The sequence below is a fragment of the Cryptomeria japonica genome, chromosome 1, assembly GCF_030272615.1.
Source record: "Cryptomeria japonica chromosome 1, Sugi_1.0, whole genome shotgun sequence".
In the NCBI taxonomy this organism is placed as follows: domain Eukaryota; kingdom Viridiplantae; phylum Streptophyta; class Pinopsida; order Cupressales; family Cupressaceae; genus Cryptomeria; species Cryptomeria japonica.
The window spans coordinates 353264829-353287684 of NC_081405.1; positions in this window are offsets into that span (position 1 = coordinate 353264829).

Below are 22856 nucleotides of genomic sequence, written 5' to 3' on the forward strand. Positions count from 1 at the left end.
GGGCTAGAACCCACAATATTCATATACTATGGCTAGGATTACATAAATGTTACATAGATGGGGAATCCATTTGCATCCATGCTCATTTCCTAGAGCTCACTGCTCAATTAAAATTGCCCGGATTGCTACAACCTTCAGGGAAGTATCACTGAATTACAATTTGATTACAATGAGGAAATACAATGAAATGAACTCTGAGATAGCATCTGACAATGCAAGAATGAGTTCCAGTTAAGTACAAGATCTTTGATCATCCTCTCTATGCCAATACTTTGTTTCTCTCAGTCAGCTACCTGATTGTCTATAAACCAAATGCACATGTGAAACTATGCTCAATTGCACCAAAATAGATTACCACACTAATATTACAATGAAAACCAATTGCCAGATCAATCTTATATCTCTGGTCTTAACATAAAAGTAATCTCCTTCAAGCCGCCTTCAAGAAGTGTAATGTGTAGTCACATGTCGGCTTCAATCTCGAACAAAACATTGCACCAGACTAAAAGATTATAATCACACATTTCCTAAGGATATTTCCATTCACTAAGAAAACAAGATTAACTACCAAAAGCACCACAATCATCAAAAGCCATTTCGGGCCAAAATAATACTCAGATGCCCTATTTTACTGATTAACTATCTACTAGTTAACTCCAGCTTCCGAATACGATGAATCATGATTGCTGGATCAAATCACCAAGAAGAGTTGCCATCAATGAAAACCCTAGACCATAAATCAAGCATCAGAAGTCACCAGATGAGTGTCAATTGCCAACATTAATTATCAGATCTATTTTATGGTTTTTGTTCAAACTGATTCACCCCCCCTCTTAGTTTGTTGCATTGCTACCAATAATTTGAATCAGAGATAGATCCTTTAGAAGAAGCTTGATCGCTTGAGGAGATCCGAGATGTCAACCTTTGATTTCAAGAAGGATAGTTTGAGATTTGATGGAACCAACTACACTCTCTAGAAGAGCCAGATGCAATTTCATTTGAGATGCATTGGAGAAGAGCACTGGAAGATTAATAAGTATATATATAATGTTCCATAGAATGGTCTTACTACTCTGGATGAGTTAAATTAAGAAGAAATCAATATTTGAGCCAATGAAGAATTGTTAAGTTCCTTATTAGATTCTGAGATCTCTAATGTGATCGACTTAGAGACTTCTCATGAGATCTGGGTAAAATTGGAGACCTTTCATGAAGGTGATAGCCATGTGAATATTCCTAAGTTGTAGAGCTTGAAGGGTAAATATGAGAACCTGAAGATGAGTGAAGATGAGAATATTTCTTCTTATATGCAGAAAGTGAATGAGCTTGTGTGTGGAATCAGATGTACCAGTGGAGTTTTAGAAGAGTCTGAGATTGTTGCTAAAGTGTTGAAATCCTTGCCTCCTTCTTACAAACATAAAGTTGCTGCTATTGATGAGATTTAGATTGTGACAAATGTTACAAGACATGTTGTTCAGTAAGCTTGCTACTTTTGAAAGATACTATTTTCAGGAAGTAGAGCTATGATCTGAGAGAAAGTTCTACAAGAGTATCTAGATATGAGAAAGAGATGAAAGAAATGAGAGATGAAGAAAGAGAGCTTGAGGAGCTTGAAGCACTTATTTCCAGAAGATTGCATAAATGTGTCGGTTAGTATGAAGGGAAGTTGCCTCTTAAATATTTTTCATGTAATAAGAGAGGACATTTTGCATCAAGGTGTCTGGAAAGAGATAGAAATTGTAGGAAGTCATTTAAGCCATATATTCCTAAATATCAGAAGAAGTGTTACTATGTTGCTGATGAAGGTGTGACATATGATGAGTTGGATAAGGGGAATTCGGGAGATGAATTTGTGCTCATTGTTATTAAGGAAGATGATTCTGTAACTACATATTCTACAAGTGGTACTAATGAGGAGAAAGATTTAGCTACTAAAGTTGAGGAGAAAGATGAATGGGTAATTGGCAGTGGTTTCTCTCATCATATGACAGGTGATAAGAGTAAATTTGAGAACTTGGAAAGGTATGATAGTTGTATAGTAAGATTTGGTGATAACAAGGCTTGTGTAATCGATGGTAGATGTTCTATTCCTCTTGATGGTATGCAAAATACTGATGATGTGTTGTATGTTGAAGGTTTACAAGATGGTTGATAAGGGATATAACTTGCAATTCAATAATGGAAAATGCGAGATCTTGAGTAGCTCTAGAACTAAGATTGCATTAGGGACAAAGACTAAAGGTAATATCTTTAACTTGAATGTTGGGGGTAAAATTTGTCTGATTGCTCAGATTAAGGAAGATGATTTTGTAACTAGATATTCTACAAGCGATACTAATGAGGAGAAAGCTATAGCTACTAAAGTTGAGGAGAAAGATTTATAGGTAATTGATAGTGGTTTCTCTCATCATATGATAGGTGAGAAGAGTAAATTTGTGAACTTCGAAAGGTATGATGGTTGTATAGTAAGATTTGGTGATAACAAAGCTTATGTAATCCATGGTAGAGGTTCTATTTCTCTTGACAGTACGCAAAATACTGATGATGTGTTGTATGTTGAAGGTTTACAACATAATATTTTGAGTGCTGGTTAGATGGTTGATAAGGGATATAACTTGCAATTCAATAATGGAAAATGCTAGATCTTGAGTAGCTCCAGAACTGAGATTGCATCAGGGACAAAGACTAAAGGTAATATCTTTAACTTGAATGTTGGTGGTAAAATTTGTTTGATTGCTCATATTGATGAAATTTGGTTATGGCATAAAAGGTTGGGTCATGTAAATTTTGATTGCATGTTTAAGATAAGTTCTACTCAGGCAGTGAGAGGTCTAACAAAGTTAATAAAGCCTTCTAATCTGGTATGTAAGGAATGTCAATTAGGGAAGAAGACAAGAGTCACTTATAAGAGAAAATAGTATAATTCTAATGGATTATTGGATCTTGTGCATACTGATTTGTGTGGTCCTTCTAGGGTGAGAAGCTTGCAGGGTGACAGGTATTTTATGTTGCTAATTGATGACTATTCAAGGATGATGTGGGTTACCTTCTTAAGGGAGAATTCTAAAGCGTTGGAAAAGTTAAAGATTTTCAAAGCTAGACTTGAAACTAAAACAAGAATGAAGCTGAAGTGTCTGAGATTTGATAGAGGTGGAGAATTCACTTCTAGCAAGTTTAATGCATACTGTGAAGAGCATGGAGTTAAGAGACAGTTATCTACTCCTAGGAAATGACAGTAGAATGGTGTTGTGGAGAGGAAGAATTGAATAGTTGAAGAAGCTTCTAGAACCATGATGATTGAAGGAAATGTTCCACATGTATTTTGGAGGGAAGCTGTGAGTACTGTTGTATACACTGTTAACCGGGTAAATGTCAAAGGTGATACTGGTAAGAATCCTTATGATTTATGGTTTGGTCATGCTCTTACTGTTAGATATTTCAGAATTTTTTGTAGTAAATGTTATATCAAAAGAGATGGAGATCTTTGAAGGTTTGATGCTAGATACGATTAAGGAATCTTTCTTGGTTATTCAACTAAAAGTAAGGCCTATCGGTGTTATAATAAAAGATTGAAAAATATGGTTGAAAGTGCTAATGTGAATGTTGATGAAGGTAATATAAGATAGATTAGATCTTGTAGATATGATTATGATGATCAGGATGCCAGTTCTGATAAAGGAAAGCTAGTGCAAAACCAAAATCAAGTTCAGAATGCTTTGGAAAAGCATGAAAAATGAAGGTGCAAATGCTAATGTAGAAGAAAGAGTTCAAGAACTTGAAATTCAATAAAATCCTAAAACTCCCAAATATGTAAGATTGAATCATTCAGAAAATCAGATTATTGGTGATAAGAAAAAGGTGTGATGACTAGAAGAAGACTTGTTGAAGAAATTTGTTTGATTTCTAAGATTGAACCTAAGAATGTTGATGAAGCTTGCAAAGATGAAAATGGGATTAAAGCTATGGAAGAAGAATTGAATCAGATTGAGAAAAATAATACATGGATTCTTGTTCCTAGACCTAAGGATAAAAAAATGGAACTAAATGGGTATTTCGAAATAAGTTGAATGAATAGGGTGAATTTGTCAAAATAAAGATAGACTTATTTGTAAAGGTTATTCACAGATGGAAGGAATTAACTATGAGGAGACTTTTGCTCTGGTGGCTAGAATTGAAGTTGTTAGATTATTTATTGCATATGTTGTTCACATAGATTTCAAGGTTTATCAGATGGATGACAAATCAACTTTTCTTAATGGTGAACTGAAAGAATAAGTCTACATTGAGAAACCAGATGGATTTCAACTGATAGATGAAAAGGAGATGGTTTGTCAGTTGAAGAAAGCATTGTATGGATTGACACAAGCCCCTAGAGCCTGGTATGCTAGATTGGATAAGTATTTGATGAAGCTTGGATTCAATAAAGGTACTGTTGACAATGATCTTTATTTTAAGATTGATCAGAATAACATTTTGATTGTTGAAATTTTTGTTGATGACATTATCTTTGGAGGAAATGATTTTTTACGTAAGAAATTTATTGAAGAGATGCATAATGAATTCTAGATGTCTCTGATTGGTGAAATGGAATTCTTTCTAGGATTGCAAATTACTCAGTTGGATAATGGTATTTTCATATCTCAGCTCAATTATGTGAAGGAATTGTTGGAAAATTTGGTTTTGAGGACTCTAAACCTGTTGGTACTCCTTTGGTGACTGGATGTAAGATGAGAAAGGATGACGATTCTCTAAAAGCTAATCAGACTAGATATAGATCTATGATTATTGGTTTGTTGTATTTGACTTAGACTAGACCTAATATAATGAATTTTTGTATGTCATGTTGCTAGATGTCAAGCTGATCCTAAGGAATCTAATGTTACTACTATACAAAGGATATTTATATATTTGAAAGGAACAATTAATTTTTGGTTTGTGGTATTCTAAGAACGATGACTTTACTTTGAGTGTAGGCAGGTGATGTTGATGACCGGAAAAGTACTACAGGTGGTGAATTCCTTTTGGGAAAGAAGCTGGTTTCTTGGGCAAGTAAGAAGCAAAATGCTATTTCCTTATCTACTGAAGAAGATAAATACATTGTTGCTACTAAAAATTATACTCGGGTAATTTGGATGAAGTAGATGTTGAAGGATATAGGAGTTATTTATGATGAGCCTGTTTCTATATACTATGATAATTCAAGTGCTATCAATATTTCAAAGAATCCAGTGTTGCATTCCAAGACAAAGCATGTACCAATCAAGTTTCATTTCTTGAGAGAGAAGGTGAATGAGAAAGAATTCGAATTGGAGTATGTATCTACAAAGGAACAGGTTGTAGATATCTTTATTAAGCCTTTGCCTAAAGATACTTTTAAGTATTTAAGAGAGAAGTTAGGGGTAATTTCCCCTGCTGATAAGAACTAAGATGCATGGATTTGCATCAGTCAAGTGAACTTCATAGAGATATTTTATGCTCTGGATTGATGAGTGAGGTTGCTACTAAAGGGAGTAGTCAGTATCAGTGTTGGTGGTTCAGATGTTCAGATTTGTGAAGATAATTCAAAGGGAAGGTAATCTCAATTCCTGAACCTTTGTCATTGATGTCAAAGGGGGAGAGAAGCATGTGAAAAACCCTAAAATATTTTGATTTGTTTGGCACCAATCCTTATGATTTTGAGGGAGATTGCTAAGAGTTGATTTCTTTCTTTGCATTGATTGTTTTTCACATTCATATGTTTCCATCAATGCCAAAGGGAGAGATTGTTGATATTGTACGATATGTTGTCATTGATGTCAGCATATGTGGATATTGTTGATGAGGAGATTGTTGGAAAGTTTTTTGTGTATTCCAGTGTTGCAGTTTAATTGGATGAGTTGGTTTAGCCTGTGTGTTGCAGATGAGCTAATGCGGTTTAAAGGGTTTCTGGTATGTTTTCTGTAGATGGTTCATTCCCATTTGTAGAGGTTTGCATGATGTTTTGATTGAGATGAGATCCGGTATTGAGGATGTAATGCAGTTGTTCATGTTATTCTATATTCTGGTTTGTGCTTCATATTTCTTTAGAATTGCTATATCTTTGGTTGTGGATGTGTGGGATGTGTTCTGGACATTGATGTGTATCCTCAGTTAGTTTGGTTCATGATTTGGATATCCACAAGCAAATCTTCCAGGTTGACAGTCAATTATGTTGATGTTCTTAAGCTCTGATAGAGAGATGATGATGATTATGGTAAATCGAGTTGTTTCAGTTGTTGTGATGCAATTCACATTGCTTGTGAATGTCTCTAGATTGTGTTCTATGTGTATTGATGGTCTGCATTGATTAATGTGCACATTATTTAAAATTTTCTTTGTCCAGTGATGTTATTCTTGTTATTCACCATTCTTAGTGGTTGTAGCGTGTTGCAGATGTTCAAGGCATAATTCTTGGAGGTGATTTATATTTGTGGTATTGATTTGGGTCCAGACTATGTCTTAGCCGACATTGTTTTGGTCTGCATGTATTGTTGTAGCATGTGAGGATATTATTTTGTAATTAAGGGTTTAGCCGATCTTAAAAATTGTTGGCAATTGACACTCTATTGGTTGGTTTCACTATGTTGTCATTCATGGAAACATGATTTTGGGTTCCGGTTTCATATGGTGTACCAACAGGCACTTCGCAAAACCTACACCAACACTGATAGGATAGAAGATTTATTTGGTCACCGACAATGCAGGCCAACATGGTATAGTAAAGGTCATCGGTATTGGAGGCCGACAAATATTCGAACCGGCATCAGTAGCTTGTTTTAATGCTTATTCATTTATGTTATATGGCTGACATGTAAATATGATATTGTAAGCTGACATAAGGCATACATTTGTATAGGATATATAGGGGAAATTGATTAGATGATTTTGTAATAAGGATAGACATATGGAATGGATATATGGATGTGATGTAATGCAAAATATATCAGAGAGACTATGTATGTGAGGAATTCATTGGAAGGGTTATTATGGTATTGAGGTTTAGGGTTTTAACTAGATTAGACAAAGCTTAAACCGGGACTGTATTCTAACATAGGAGATGCTATATTAAGCAATTCATACTTCTCCGGATTGCTATCTAGATTGTTATGTAGTCAGTGAGGATCCTATTGTGATGAGAAGTGTGCCCTAGGCTGTAAGCCTTTTTGCAAGTCTAGGTCCATCATATATTGTAATATCTCTTCATATGACCACTGAATTGATATTGTGGGTCACAAATACCACCATATTTTTTACTCTTTGAGGTTTTCCACATATAAATCTGTGTGTTATGTTTCTCATTTATGTTTTGGTTTATTGGCTACATTACTTCTTTCAATTCTATTCATATCGGTATACCGATTGGTGTATGAATGTTTTGTTAAGGCTAAAATTTACTATTCTGGTATGGCACTGATTCACCCCCCCTCTTAGTGTTATTGGTTTCCAACAATTGGTATCAGATCCTTGTGCCTCAGAGGAAGTTTAACAGCTTGAGGAAGATCCTGAAACCGAAATCATTGAATATGGCTTTGGAGAAGTAGCTTGAGATGGAACTTGAAGATTATGATGTTGAAAGATTGAAGAACTTAAAGCTACAAGATGAGTTGAATTCTGCTAAAAAAATTATTCTTGTCCTACAAGAGAGACTATCATTTGTTCAAGCTAGGAGAAAGGAAATTTTGGAAAATTAGGATGATGAAGAGAAAAATGCACTTAAAGAACATTGTTAGAAATTGAGTTAGGAGAACATGGTTATGAAGAATGAAATACAAGCTTTGACTATGATGATGTCTAAGGAGATTGAGGACAAAAAGAAAAAGGAAGAAAATCTTGTTGTTGATGAATACTAAGAGGGGGGGTGAATTAGTATGCCAAAAATCTCTGCACTTAAACACTTTACAAGACTGACAGTAAACTGATAAAGTAGTTTAGCAGACAAACTGGTTAGCACACATGCAAACCAAATAGAAAATAATACATTCACCCATAAAAGAACAAACACCATAACACAAGAGATTTTGATGTGGAAACCCAAATGGGAAAAACCACGGTGAGATGGAACTCACAAGTAACTATCTGCAAAATAGGAACTAGACCAGTTAAGGTCAAACCGGTTAAGGTCTTACAATGTTCTTTACCAGAACAGATCCTATTAGGAATCTCAATCTCTGTTAGGAGATAAGTCTGATTAAGGAATACCTTGCTAGAGGATTTTAGATCCACAGATGTGAACCACCTTGTTAGAGGATTTACAAAAGGATTTTGGGCCTACCTGGTTAAGGGCTACAGACTTGTCAAAGATGTGAGTTATCAACAAGTGTTTGATCTAGCTAATAGCACAGACTGCTCAGTTAGATCCTTGATAGCTCGTTCCTAATGCACTTTTGCATTACTTCAGTCTTCTACACATTTATATTCTCTCCAACTCCTCAACCACCTTAAACCCTAGCAACAACATAAACTTTCACTACAACCACATCAACAACCTAAAACCCTAGACATGATGTCGTTATAAAGGAATCCGATTTCATGTCGGTCCAATAGGATTACATTATAATTTCCTAGGTTCAACGAACCTGGACATACTTGGTAACACGACACAAAAAGCACCGTTAATGTGTCGGCACCATCAAACAATCAATGGATGGTAACTCATCACAAAATGTCGGTTGGTAACTCATCACAGAGTATTACCCGTTCATACAAATGCCAGTTGTAGGTTTGAAAAAAATGAAGACTGGTAAAAATGTGTTATGCTGCTTTAATCCCTTGTACTACTTGGGGTCAACATGCCGCTTCAGACCGGGAAACACATTCTGCAAAACACCAATAGTCTAAAGACTATAATACAACATACTAGTTGGAACAAATACCGGTTGTGCTCTAACTCATACATATAAAGATGATCTCAAATGCAAGTGTGTGTCCATTAATAACAATCAGAACATAAACATAAAAAATGCCAACAATCTCCCCCTTTGGCATTGATGGCAACACTTAGAAAAATAAAATTTTAACATCTAAGTGTTTTACAACAAAATCACGTGATTAGCAAAATTGCTCCCCCTAAGCATATACACTATCCCTTTGGCAATACAATGTATGATAATTTTGCATAAAGAGCATAAACATTGAGATATTCAAAGCATATATCAAAATTTTGATTACCAGATACGTCTCCAAAATAGAATTCTTCTCCCCTTTGCCAACAATGACAAAGTACAGCTAAACAACCCTGTTATCATTTGATATTAAAATAATAAAAGTTTATGACAATAAGGAATGATACTTGTCAAAAATAGATTTAAAGTCCTACAAGAATTGTTTCATCAACAAAGACCAGGACTCGAGTAGGGAGGTGGCTACTTCTTTTTCTGTCTGCATCTAGGAGACCTGTTCTTCCATGGCATCAATTGTGCTCATCTCCTGTGTAACTATTCAGGCATCGAGGTTTAGATAGCACTTCTAAAGAATTTGCAGTCGTGGGAGTAGAACCAGTTGTAGCTCCTACAAATCTCTAGATCGAGTGCTGATCTCTTGCTCCATTTTTGCTGACTGGATGTGAAACCGGTGAACGATTTGCCCATAAGTTGTAAAGGAATCATAAGGTGGCTTGAATGTGCTCATGTAGGACTGCAAGTCCATTTGAAGCTTTTGCTTCTGAGCTAGCACATCATCATAGAATAGATGGGGTTGGCAGATCTTCCTTCGTAGCAGATTCCCCTCATCCAGAGCGTCCCTTATATCTTTTTGTTCTTTCTTCAGTTCAGACCGGAGCTCATTCAACTTCTTCACCAGAGCTATATTTGATGAATACTAAGAGGGGGGGTTAATTAGTATGCCAAAAATTACTGCACAAAAACACTTACACAATCTAAAGATAAACTAGTAAAGCAGTCTGATAGTCAAACCAGTTACCACACATGCAAACCAAAATGTGAATAAAGCATTCACCCACAAAAGTAATACAACCATAACATAAGATATTTGACGTGGAAACCCAACTAGGAAAAACCACGATGAGATGGAACTCACAAGTTACTATCTGCAGAATAGAAACCAGACCGGTTAAGGTCAGACCAGTTAAGGTCTTACAATGTTCTTCACCAGAACAGATCCTGTTAGGAACCTCAATCTCTGTTAGGAGATAAGTCTGATTAAAGACTACCTTGTTAGAGGATTTTACAAAGGCTTTGAGGCCTACCCGGTTAAGGGATACAGACTTGTCAAAGATGTGAGTAATCAACAAGTGTTTGATCTATCTAATAGCACAAACTACTTGGTTAGATCTAGTATTGCTCACAGCTAATGCATTCCAACATTACTTTAGTCTTCTCTCTCTCTCTCTCTCTCTCTCTCTCTCTCTCACACACACACACACACACACACACACACACACACACACATAGTTACAACTTTATCTTCTCAAATAAGATCATTCTCTTAACAACTCAACTTCCACCTCAAACCCTAGCTAAACATTAACCTTTTCAGCAACAACTTAAAACCCTAGACATGATGTCCTTTTAAAGGAATCTGATTTCATGTCGATCCAATAGGATTACATTACAATTTCCTAGGCTCAATGAATCTAGACATACTTAGTAACATGATACAAGAATCATCATCAATGTGTCAACACCGTCAAACAATTGATGGATTGGTAACTCATCACAAAATGTCGGTTGGTAACTCATCACAGAGTATTACCAGTTCATACAAAATACCGGTTGTCGGTTCGTCACAAATGAAGACTAGTAAGAATGTGTTGTGCCGCTTTGCTCCCTCGTACTGCTTGTGATCTGTGAACTACTTGGGGTCGACATGCCGCTTCAGACTGGGAAACACATTCTGCAAAATCACTAGTCTAGAGACTAGTATACAACATACTGGTTGCACCAAATACCGGTTGAGCACAAGCTCATACATATAAAGGGGATCTCAATACAAGTGTGTGTCCATCAATGAAAATCACAACATAATCATCAAAAATGCCAACAATCTCCCCCTTTGGCATTGATGCCAACACTTAGGAAAATAAAATTTTGACATCTAAGTGTTTTACAACAAAAACTAGCCATTAACAAAATTGCTCCCCCTAAGCATATACACTATCCCTTAATCAACAGAGTGTATAGAAATTTTGCATTCAGAGCATAATCATTAGAGCATATAACGTATAGCATAGCATATATCAAGATTTCAAAATAGATACTTCTCCCTCTGATATACTTCTACCCTGATATATCAAAATTTCAAAATTTTAAAACCAAAAACTAGATATACTTCTCCCCCTTTGCCAACAATGACAAAGTACCACTGAAAAACCTGTTTCCATATATATATATAAAAGAGTTTATGAAAATAATGAATGATACTTGTCAAAAACCTCTTTATAGTGCTGCAAAAATTGTTTCATGGAAAGGGACCAGGACTCAAGTAGGGAGGTTGCCACTTCCTTCTCTATCTGCATTTGTGATACCTGTTCCTCCATGGCATCTATTGTGCTCAGTTCTTGTGTGACTGTCAGGGCATCTAGGTTTAGATAACATTTCTAAAGAATTTGTAGTCATGGAAGTAATACCAGTTGAAGCTCCTGCAAATCCCTAGACCTTGTGCTGATCTCTTGCTCCATCTTGGCTGACTGGATCTGGAACCGGTGAATGGTTTGCCCATATGCTACAAAGGAGTCGTAAGGAGTCTTGAATGTGCCCAAGTAGGACTATAAGTCCATTTGAAGTTGTTGCTTCTTGGCTAGCACATCATCACATAACAGATGAGGTTGACAGATTTTGTTGAGTAGCAAGTTTCCCTCATCCAAGGCATTCTTTATGTCCTTTTGATCCTTTAGCAGTTCAGTCCTAAGCTCATTCAACTTCTTCACTAGAGCAACATTAAGAGCCTTTTGGTGCTCTTTCTTTACATTGGCCTTTGCTACTTCTTCTAGACTCTGCACCTTATCATCCACTACATTACACAGAAGTTTGAGTTGTGCTAGTGATGAATCAGTGTCAGGAAGATTAGTACCAAGGATTAAACCGATAAGTGTGTCTACAACCGCCTGAATAATATCTTGTTCTCTTTTCCTTCGTTCTTCAAGGCGCTCTTGGGCAACCTTGATGCTCTGCATAAGCTCAGACTCACTTGCAGATTGGAGATCAATGGGGCTCGAGATAGCAGCTGGTTTGGCTTGGCTACCAGTTGCCTTAGGAGTTTCCATCTGTGTGGTCTTCATTGCTTCAATGGTCTTGTCTGCTTCTTCCTTCTTTTTCTTCTCCTTCTCTTCCTTGTCTTTCTCCTCTCTCTGTTTCTTCTCTTCCTATTCCATCTTCTTCTTGTCTTTTTCTTCTTTCTGCTTCTGCTCTGCTTCTACCTTCTTCTTTTGTTCCTCCTCTTCCTTCTTCTTCTTCTCTTCCACTTCCTTCTTCTTTTGTTCTTCCTCTTCCTTCTTCTTCTTCTCCTCTTCTTCCTTCTTCTTCTTCTCTTCTGCTTCCTTCTTTCTCTTTTCTTCCTTATCTTCTTCTTCTTTCTTTTTCCTGTCATCTTCTTGCTTCTTCTTTTCTTCATCTTTTTGTTTCTCCTCTTCCTCTTTTCTCTTCTCTTCCTCTTTCCTCTATTTCTCATCTTCATCCTTCTTCCTTTTCTCTTCATGTTCTTTTGCCACTTGCTATGTGTCTGCAGCTTGTTCACCACCCTGATCGACCTGTTGCCCCTGTTCAGTTCCCTTAGAAGGTATGTCTTGAGTGACATCTTCTACATCCAGGGCATCGACATCTATGGTGTCGATTGGTTCTTCCACTAGGTTTCCTTCCTCATCAAAAACCTCATCCGGTTTGGAAATAACCGGTTCCTTTTCCACTTGGAGGTTGGCCATTCGTGCTTTGTGAGAGCTGATAGCATGGGCCATGTGCTGATGTGTATCTTTTTCTACATCATAAACTCTCCCCTCCAACAACCAGAGTCTTCTTCTCCTTGTGAAGAAGAGACCTTTATTTTGATCCAGGGCATCAAACAATTCTGAATTTCAGAGTTTGGGGAAGTACTGTGCAAAAACTTTCTCCCTAATCTCTTGTTCCTTTTCAATGGCAATGCACCATTTATTATCCAATGCTTTAAATAATGACTCCGGTGTCTGAGATTTAATCTCTGATGGTGACCGGTCATTTTTACATAAATAAAGAATGATTTCCTGCAGTACTTCATGTTTTTCCTCACTATTGAATTCATCATAATAATCTATTAAATCATGAAGTAACTTTCTCCTATTATTCTTTACTGTTCTTTGACAATGTGTCAAAGGTTTGTAAGAGGAGATATCTATATTTACCGGTGCAGATGCTACCGGTTCATTCTTCTTCATCTTCTTGGTCTATCTAGCCTTCTTTGGCTATTCATCAGACTCGGTTTCTTCGGAGTCTGGTTCATTTGCCTTAGTCTTCCTCTTTCTTTTGAAGACTTTTGCTGGTGTTACCTCTGGTTTCTTCTTTGCCAGTGACTGCTTGGTCACTCTTGGAGTTGCAGTGGTAGTCAGTGCCGATGCTACAGGCACTGCCTTAGCTTTCTTAGCTGCCGATTCTTTTCCCTTCTTCACTGATGGTTCTTCAACTGGTGTGATCCTCTCCAAGTAGGTTCCGGTCCTCTTAGCCTTTAGATCAAGAGGCGAGGCAATAAGGGTTGAAGCATACCCTTCTAGCATGTCAAGCATGACCTCATTGCCCATAGGCTCCACTTCCTCCATTAGACATTTGTCCACCTGAATAGTGAAACAGATGTCATCTTCATATTTCTTCACTATGTCACGTGAGATTCTTACCCTCTGACTCATCTTTCTTTTGAACTCATCAAAGTATTTGTTCAGTACCTCAGGGTAGCTGGTTCAAATGGCTTGCATGCTTTACTTTATCTGCTTGGTTACCGATTGATCAGGTGACCACTGGACATCTCCTACACCCGAAAAGTAGCCTTGGAAATAAAAGAACAACCCTACCAGTAGTTGTCCAAACTTAAACCTCAGTGAGTTGTCCTACTTGATTGCCTTGAGATTTAGCAGGAGTTGCCTCTGCATGTCGGTGCATAAGTCAAAAGATGCATCCTCTTTTATCATTCGGTAAGCGGCATTTACCGTTGCAGCAGATATAGAATTAATCTTGCTAGCTGAGAATGTTCTGTATCCAATCACCATGCATGCATATTTCACCATATCAACGTTAATAGGATTGACTGTCATGCCCCATGAATCACTTGTTGAACCGATGAGCTTGGTCATTTCCGTTTTTCTCACTTTTCTCAGGGCTGGCACTTCCCCTGTGTTGCAGAAACCGGTGACTGCATGAATTGCCTGAGGCATGATATCATGCATCCTCTCTAGGTACATCTTGTCACCATGGACTCTACTCAAGATGATCCTGATGTGATCCTCTGTGAAGTATTCCAGGAAATATACAGTGTTGTGGAATTTCTTCTTCTCTATGACACTAAATTCCAGTTTGATCCTTTTGTCCTTTCCCCAAAATAGACCTAACTGAGTATGAATGGCTAAAGACCCTAGGTCTTCTATTTTGCAATCAATACAATCTAAAATTCCTTCTTCAACTATGACTCCAGCTAGAACTTGTGATAAAGCATTATACTTGGACTTCCTCAAAATGAAACTTTTTGACTCAATGGATGTACTTGAACTGGTATGAGATGTGGAAACCATTGAAGAGTATTTCAAGAACATGAAAAATACCTTTCAAACGTGAATTTAGGGCTTCCCGATTCTGCTTCACTTCGCTCTCCGTCGAATGCCAAATCACTGCTTTGAGTTCTCCACTACCGCTTGCAAACTAGATTTGAATTTCTTTCAAGGTTATCCAATTTCTTGAAATCTAAGCTCAAATCGCCTTTTCTTTGCTCTGCACTTGAAAATTTTTCTTCACTCGAAAACAAATAGTGAGAAATGATTTGAAAATTGCATTTATACATGTCTCTCACCTACCATCATTAATGCTCCTCTATTAGGGCGTAAACCCTAATTTGCCTTTTTTACCATTTCCGGTCTTCTGCCAAGCAATAGGTATAACATACCAGTTAAGGTCTTTTACCGGTGTCAACTGGGGGTTCGAAAGCATTTCACCGTTTGCTCCCCCTAAGCCTTTGAGGCTTATTTTGCTGGTTCTGATATTTCCACACAAGGTGCAGAAGCCAGTTCCTCTTCCAAAAATATTGGTTTCTTCTTCCATGTTTTCTTCATGTCTCTTTGAACTTTTTCAACATCTATTTCTCCTTCCTGAGTGACTGGTATATCATCAGATATACTTTTTCTGCTTCTGCAGAATCTTGCAATGTGACCTGGTTTGTTGCAGTGATAGCAAACAAGTCCAGGTGCTCTCCAAGGTCCATTGTACATGTCTCCATTCTTCCTTCTGCATGTTGCAGCAGTGTGACCATGACCATGACAGATCATACAACTTTCTCTCCATCTGGTTGCCGCTTGATGACCACCGCTTCTTAACTGATGATTGAAGACATTAAACCAGTTATGGTTCCGGTTCATAAAAGGTTCAAGACCAGTTCCTTGGGTCCTCTGAGGATATCTTCCAGTGTTATCCATTATAGACTTGCATTCAAATGCTCTATGCCCAAACTTGTTGCATGCATAACAATGACCATTGCACTTATTGGATCTAGGTACATTGTTGAAAAAATAAGGAAAATTATTGTAGGCTTTGCTCCTACATACATTGGCAGTGTGTCCTTCTTTAAGACAGTTAAAGCAAATAGGTTTGAATTTTTGCTTACCTTTTCCTTTGAGTGTCGGTTGCTTCTTTGATGCTTCAGCATTTGTTCCTGAGGATTCTCCTTCCTCATGTCCAGAAAAACCAAGACCATTGGTATTCTTTGCCGGTCTAGATGACTCAAGCTTTTGCTCTAGCTTGACTATACTTTTGCCAAACTTAGCAAGTATTTCCTTTGACTCAAAGAGTTCTTTGGAAATAGCAGTGTTTGTCTCCATAAGACTTGCATTTTCAAAGATGGCAATGTTCAGTTCTCCTTGCATGTCTTCTTTTTCCATTCTACTTTCATGAAGGTGAGAAGTTAGTGCACTAATCTCATGTTTCAACTTGGAGATCTCATGATCTCTGTCCTTTACCAGATCTTCCACTTTTCTCTGGTTCTCAAGCTCTTGACTAAACCGAATAGTCAGTCCTTCCAACTCCTTTCTCAGATTGGAGTTTGAATCATTCAGCTTATTCACTTCAGCAATCATGACTTCCATGTTAGCTTCATCTTCAGAACTACTTTCAGATAGTTCCATCAGCCTCTCTGCATGTTCTCTTCTTTTTGCTTGAGATGCCTTGTATTTGACCATAAGATCATCGTAGGCTTTCTTAGACTTAGTGAGCCATTGAGTAAGTTCCCTCAAGGTGTATTCCCCCATATCTCTTTCCAAGTGGTTAAACTTATAGAAAGATAGGCTCTGACACCAATTGATGAATACTAAGAGGGGGGGGGGTGAATTAGTATGCCAAAAATTACTGCACAAAAACACTTACACAGTCTAAAGATAAACCGGTAAAGCAGTCTGACAGTCAAACTGGTTACCACACATGCAAACCAAAATGCAAATAAAGCATTCACCCACAAAAGCAATACAACCATAACACAAGATATTTGACGTGGAAACCTAACTAGGAAAAACCTCGGTGAGATGGAACTCACAAGTCACTATCTGCAAAATAGAAACCAGACCGGTTAAGGTCTTAGAATGTTCTTCACCAGAACAGATCCTGTTAGGAATCTCAATCTCTGTTAGGAGATAAGTCCGATTAAAGACTACCTTGTTAGATGATTTTAGATTCATATGAGTGAACCACCTTGTTAGAGGATTTTACAAAAGCTTTGAGGCCTACCCGGTTAAGGGCTATAGACTTGTCAAAGATGTGAGTAATCAACAAGTGTTTGATCTATCTAATAGCACAAACTGCTTGGTTAGATCCAGTATTGCTCACAACTAATGCATTCCAGCATTACTTCAATCTTCTCTCTCTCTCTCTCTCTCACAGTTACAACTTGATCTTCTCAAATAAGATCATTCTCTTAACAACTCAACTTCCACCTCAAACCCTAGCTAAACATTAACCTTTTCAGCAACAACTTAAAACCCTAGACATGATGTCCTTTTAAAGGAATTTGATTTCATGTCGGTCCAATAGGATGACATTACAATTTCCTAGGTTCAATGAATCTAGACATACTTATTAACACGATACAAGAATCACCCTCAATGTGTCGGCACCGTCAAACAATCGGTGGATTGGTAACTCATCACAGAGTATTACCAGTTCATAAAAAATATCGGTTGCCAGTTCGTCACAAATGAACACTGGTAAGAATGTGTTGTGCCGCTTTGCTCCCTTGTACCGCTTGTGATCTGTGAACCACTTGGGGTCGACATGCCACTTCAGACCAGGAAACACATTCTGCAAAATCACTAGTCTAGAGACTAGTATACAACATACCGGTTGCAACAAATACCGGTTGAGACAAGCTCATACATATAAAGGGGATCTCAATACAAGTGTGTGTCCATCAATGACAATCACAACATAATCATAAAAAATGCCAACAATATTAAGAGCTTTTTGATGCTCCTTCTTGACATTTGCCTCTGCTGCCTCTTCTAGGCTCTGCACCTAATCATCCACTACTATGCATAGGAGCTTAAGTTTATCTAGTGATGAATCGGTGTTGGGAAGATTTGTACCAGATATCAAACTGGTAAGAGTGTCCATAGCCACTTGAATTACATCCTACTCCTTCTTCCTTTGAATAATTTCAAGGCACTCTTGAACAACCTTGATGCTCTGCATTAGCTCTATTTCACTTGCAGACTGGAGATCAATAGGACTGGTGAGATCAACCGGTTTGGCTTGACTCCTGATTGCCTTCGGAGTCTCCATTTGGGTTCTTTTCTTCTCTTCTCCTGCCTTGTCCTCTTCCACTTTCTTCTTCTCTGCTTCTCTCTTCTTCTCCGCTTCCTTATCCTCCTCTACCTTTTTCTTCTCCACTTCTTTCCTTTTCTCCTCTTCTTTATCATCCTAGCCTTGTTCTTTTCTGCTTCCTTCTTCTTCTCCTGTTCCTTATCTTCCTCTTCCTTCTTCTTCCTCTCTGCTTCCTTCTTCTTCTCCTATTCCTTATCTTCCTCTTCTTTCTTTTTCTTTTCCTCTTCGTGCTTCTTTTCCTCTTCGTGCTTCTTTTCCTCTTCGTGCTTCTTTTTCTCTTCTTCATCCTTCTTCTTCTTCTCCTCTTCATCTTTCTTCTTCTTCTCCTCTTCATCCTTTTTCTTCTTCTCTTCTTCATCCTTTTTCTTCTTCTCTTCTTCATCCTTTTTCGTCTGCTCGGCCTCTTCCTTTGCTACTTCCTGTCTGTCCTTGACTTGCTTATCAACCTATTTAGCCTGTTACTCCTGTCCTGTTGCCTCAAATGGTGTTTCCTAAGTAACATCTTCTATGTATAGGGTATTGACATCAATGGTGTCGACTGGTTCATCAACCGGGTTTCCTTTATCATCAAATGCTTCATCCGGTTTTTCTATAACCGGTTCTTTCTCAGATTGTCGATTGGCTTCAGCCACTCGATGCATCTTGAGAGCTTGTAGAGCATGAGTGTGTGTATCCTCAAGCACTTCCTTACCCTTCCCTTCCAGTAACATGAGTCTTCTTCTTCTCATGAAGAAAAGACCTTTGAATTTGTTCATTACATCGAACAGTTCCGAATTTATTACATCAGGAAAATGTTAGGCAAAAACTTTTTCTCTCATTTCCTGTTGCTGCTCTATGGCAATGCACCATTTATTGTCTAAGGACTTGTACAAAGAATCCGGTGTTTCAGATCTAATTTCTGAAGGTGACCAGTCATTAACACATAAATACTAAATTATTTCCTTTTCGACCGCTTCCTTTTCATCATCATTAAAGTCATCAAAATACTCAATTAAATCATGTAGCAATTTTCTCCTAACATTCTTTATTGTTCTTTGACAATGTGTCAGAGGTTTATAGGAGGAGATATCTATATTTACCGGTGCAAAAGATGCTGGTTCATTCTTTGTCTTTTTCTTCGTCTGTTTGACCTTCTTGGGCATCTCCTCAGACACAGTTTCTTTAGAGTTCGGTTCATTTGACTTAGTCTTCCTTTTTCTTTCGAAGACTTTAGTCGGTGCTGCTTTTGGTTTCTTCTTGGTTGGTGACCGCTTGGTCACTTTTGGAGTTGCAGTAGTAACCGGTGCTGATGATGCAGGCACTGCCTTTGCCTTCTTCAGTGCAGGTTCTTTTCCTTTCTTTGCAGAGGGTTCCTCGATCGGTGTAACCCTTTCCAGATAGGTTCCAATCTTCTTTGCCTTAGGATCAAGAGGTGAGGCAATAAGGGTAGAGGCATACCCTTCCAGCATATCGTACATCACCTCATAGCCCATTGGCTCCACTTCTTCCTGTCTAGGCTGAACAGCCTCCATTGATGCATTTATCCACCTAGATGGTGAAATAGACATCGTCTTCATATTTCTTGATGATGTCACTTGATATCCTCATTCTCTGGCTCATTTTCTATCTGAACTTATCAAAATACTTGTTCAGAACATCAGGGTAGCTAGTTCCAATTGCTTCAATGCTTTCCTTGATTTGTTTGGTCACTGGTTGGTCAGCAGACCATTGGACATCTCCTACTCCTGGAAAGTAGCCTTGGAAATAGAAAAACAACCCAACCTTGGAAGTAAACAACATTGTGGAGCTTCTTCTTCTCCAAAATATTGTACTCCGGTTTGATCTTCTTATCCTTTCCACAAAATAAACTTAACTGGGAGTGGATAGCTAGAGACCTTAGGTCTTCAATCTTGCAATCTATGTAGTCAGAAATTCCCTCTTCTACTATCACACCAACCGGAACTTGTGATAGGGCATTATGCTTAGACTTTCATTGAATAAAACTTCCAGACTTGACAGATGCACTAGAACTGGTATGAGATGTGGAAGCCATGATAGAAATTTTAAGAACTCGAGAAATACCTTTTGAAACATGTGAATTTAGGGCTTGCAGATTCTCCTTCACTTCACACTCCATCGGTTGCTGAATCACCACTTTGTGTTCTCCACTTGACTGTTTGTAGTTTGAATTTGAATCTCCTTTGCAGTTTCTCAATTTCTCAAACTCTTAGCTCAAATCACCTTTTCATCACTCTTCTCTCTGAAAAACTTTTCTTTGCTCGAAAACTGATAGTGAGAAGTGATTTGAAAAATCCTTTTAAGTATGTTTCTCACCCACAACAATTAATGCTCCTCCATTAGGGCGTAAACCCTAATTTGCCTTTTTACCATTTTCGGTCTTTTGCCAAATGACAAGTATGACATACCGGTTAAGGTCTTTTACTGGTGTAAATCGGGGGTTTGAAAAATTTCGCCGTTTGCTCCCCCTAAGCTTTTTTGAAGCTTAGTTTGCCGGTTTCATGATTTCCACACTAGGTGCAAAAACTGGTTCCTCTTGTAACACCGTTGGTTTCTTCTTCCAGGTTTTGTTCATGTCCGCTTGAACAATGTCAACATCAATGTTTCCTTTTGGAGTGACTAGTATATCATCAGATATGTCCTTTCTAGATCTATAAAATCTGGCAATGTGACCCGATTTGTTGCAGTGATAGTAGACCAATCCAGGTACTCTCCAAGGTCCATTGTTCATGTTTCCATTCTTCCTTCTACATGTTGCAGCAGTGTGACCATGACCATGACATACCATATAGTTTTCTCTCCATCTGGTTGCCACTTGATAGCCACCGCTTCTTTGCTGATGATTGAAGGCATTAAACCGGTTGTGATTCCGATTCACAAAAGGTTCAGGACCAGCTCCTTGGGTCCTCTAAGGATATCTATCAATGTTGTTCATAACTGACCTACATTTAGATGCTCTATGCCCATACTTGTTGCATGCATAATAGTTACCATTGAATCTATAGGATCTAGGCTTGTCATTTAGGAAATAAGGAAAATTGTTGTAAGCCTTACTCCTACACACATTTGTAGTATGTCATTCTTTAAGATAGTTAAAGCAAACAGGTTTAAACTTTTTCTTACCTTTATCCTTTGATGTTTTAGCATTTGTACCAGAGGTCTCACCTTCCTCATGACCGAAATAACCAAGTCCATTGGTATTCTTGACCGGTTTGAAGATTCAAGCTTTTGCTCTAGCTTGACAGTATTGTTGTTGAACTTAGCAAGTATTTCCTTTGACTCAGAGAGTTCTTTGGAAATAGCAGCATTTTTTTTCAATAGGTTTTCATTCTCAGAGATGGCAATGTTCAGTTCTCCTTGCATGTCTTCCTTTTCCACTTTGCTTGCATGGAGTTGAGCAATTAGGGCACTGATCTCTTATTTCAGCTTGGAGATCTCATGATCTCTTTCTTTCAGCAAATCTTCATCCTTTGGTTCTCAAGTTCTTGACACATCTGGATAGTCAGTCCTTCCAATTCAAGAACTATTTTCAGATAGCTCCATTAGCTTTTCTGCATGTTCTCTCCTTTTTGCTTGAGATGCCTTGTATTTGACCATAAGATCATCATAGGCTTGCTCAGACTGAGTGAGCCGATGAGTAAGTTCCCTTATAGAGTATTCCCCCATATCTGTTTCCAAGTGGTTAAACTTTTAGAAAGGTTGGCTCTGATACCAATTGATGAATACTAAGAGGGGGGGGGTGAATTAGTATGCCAAAAATCTCTACACTTAAACACTTTACAAGACTGACAGTAAATCGGTAAAACAGTTTAGTAGACAAACCAGTTAGCACACATGCAAACCAAATAGAAAATAATGCATTCACCCACAAAAGCACAAACACCATAACACAAGAGATTTTGACGTGGAAACCCAAATGGGAAAAACCACGGTGAGATGGAACTCACAAGTAACTATTTGTAGAATAGAAACCAGACCGGTTAAGGTCTTACAATGTTCTTTACTAGAACAGATCCTGTTAGGAATCTCAAACTCTATTAGGAGATAAGTACAATTAAGGACTACCTTGCTAGAGGATTTTAGATCCACATATGTGAACCACCTTGTTAGAGGATTTACAAAAGGCTTTTGGGCCTACCCGGTTAAGGGCTACAGACTTGTCAAAGATGTGAGTAATCAACAAGTGTTTGATCTAGCTAATAGCACAGACTGCTTGGTTAGATCCTTGATAGCTCGTTCCTAATGCACTTTTGCATTACTTCAGTCTTCTACACATTTATATTCTCTCCAACTCCTCAACCACCTTAAACCCTAGCAACAACATAAACTTTCACTACAACCACATCAACAACTCAAAACCCTAGACATGATGTCCTTATAAAGGAATCTGATTTCATGTCAGTCCAATAGGATTACATTACAATATCCTAGGTTCAATGAACCTGGACATACTTGGTGACATGACACAAAAAGAACCGTTAATGTGTCGGCACCGTCAAACAATCAGTGGATGGTAACTCATCACAAAATGTCGGTTGGTAACTCATCACAGAGTATTACCGGTTCATACAAAATGTCGGTTGCCGGTTTGAGAAAAATGAAGACTGGTAAAAATGTGTTATGCAGCTTTAATCCCTCATACCACTTGGGGTCAACATTCCGCTTCAAACCGGGAAACACATTCTGCAAAACACCAATAGTCTAAATAATATAATACAACATACTGGTTGGAAAAAATACCGGTTGTGCTCTAACTCATACATATAAAGATGATCTCAAATGCAAGTGTGTGTCCATCAATGACAATCACAACATAAACATCAAAAATGCCAACAGCTGTATCCCCGAAGAACA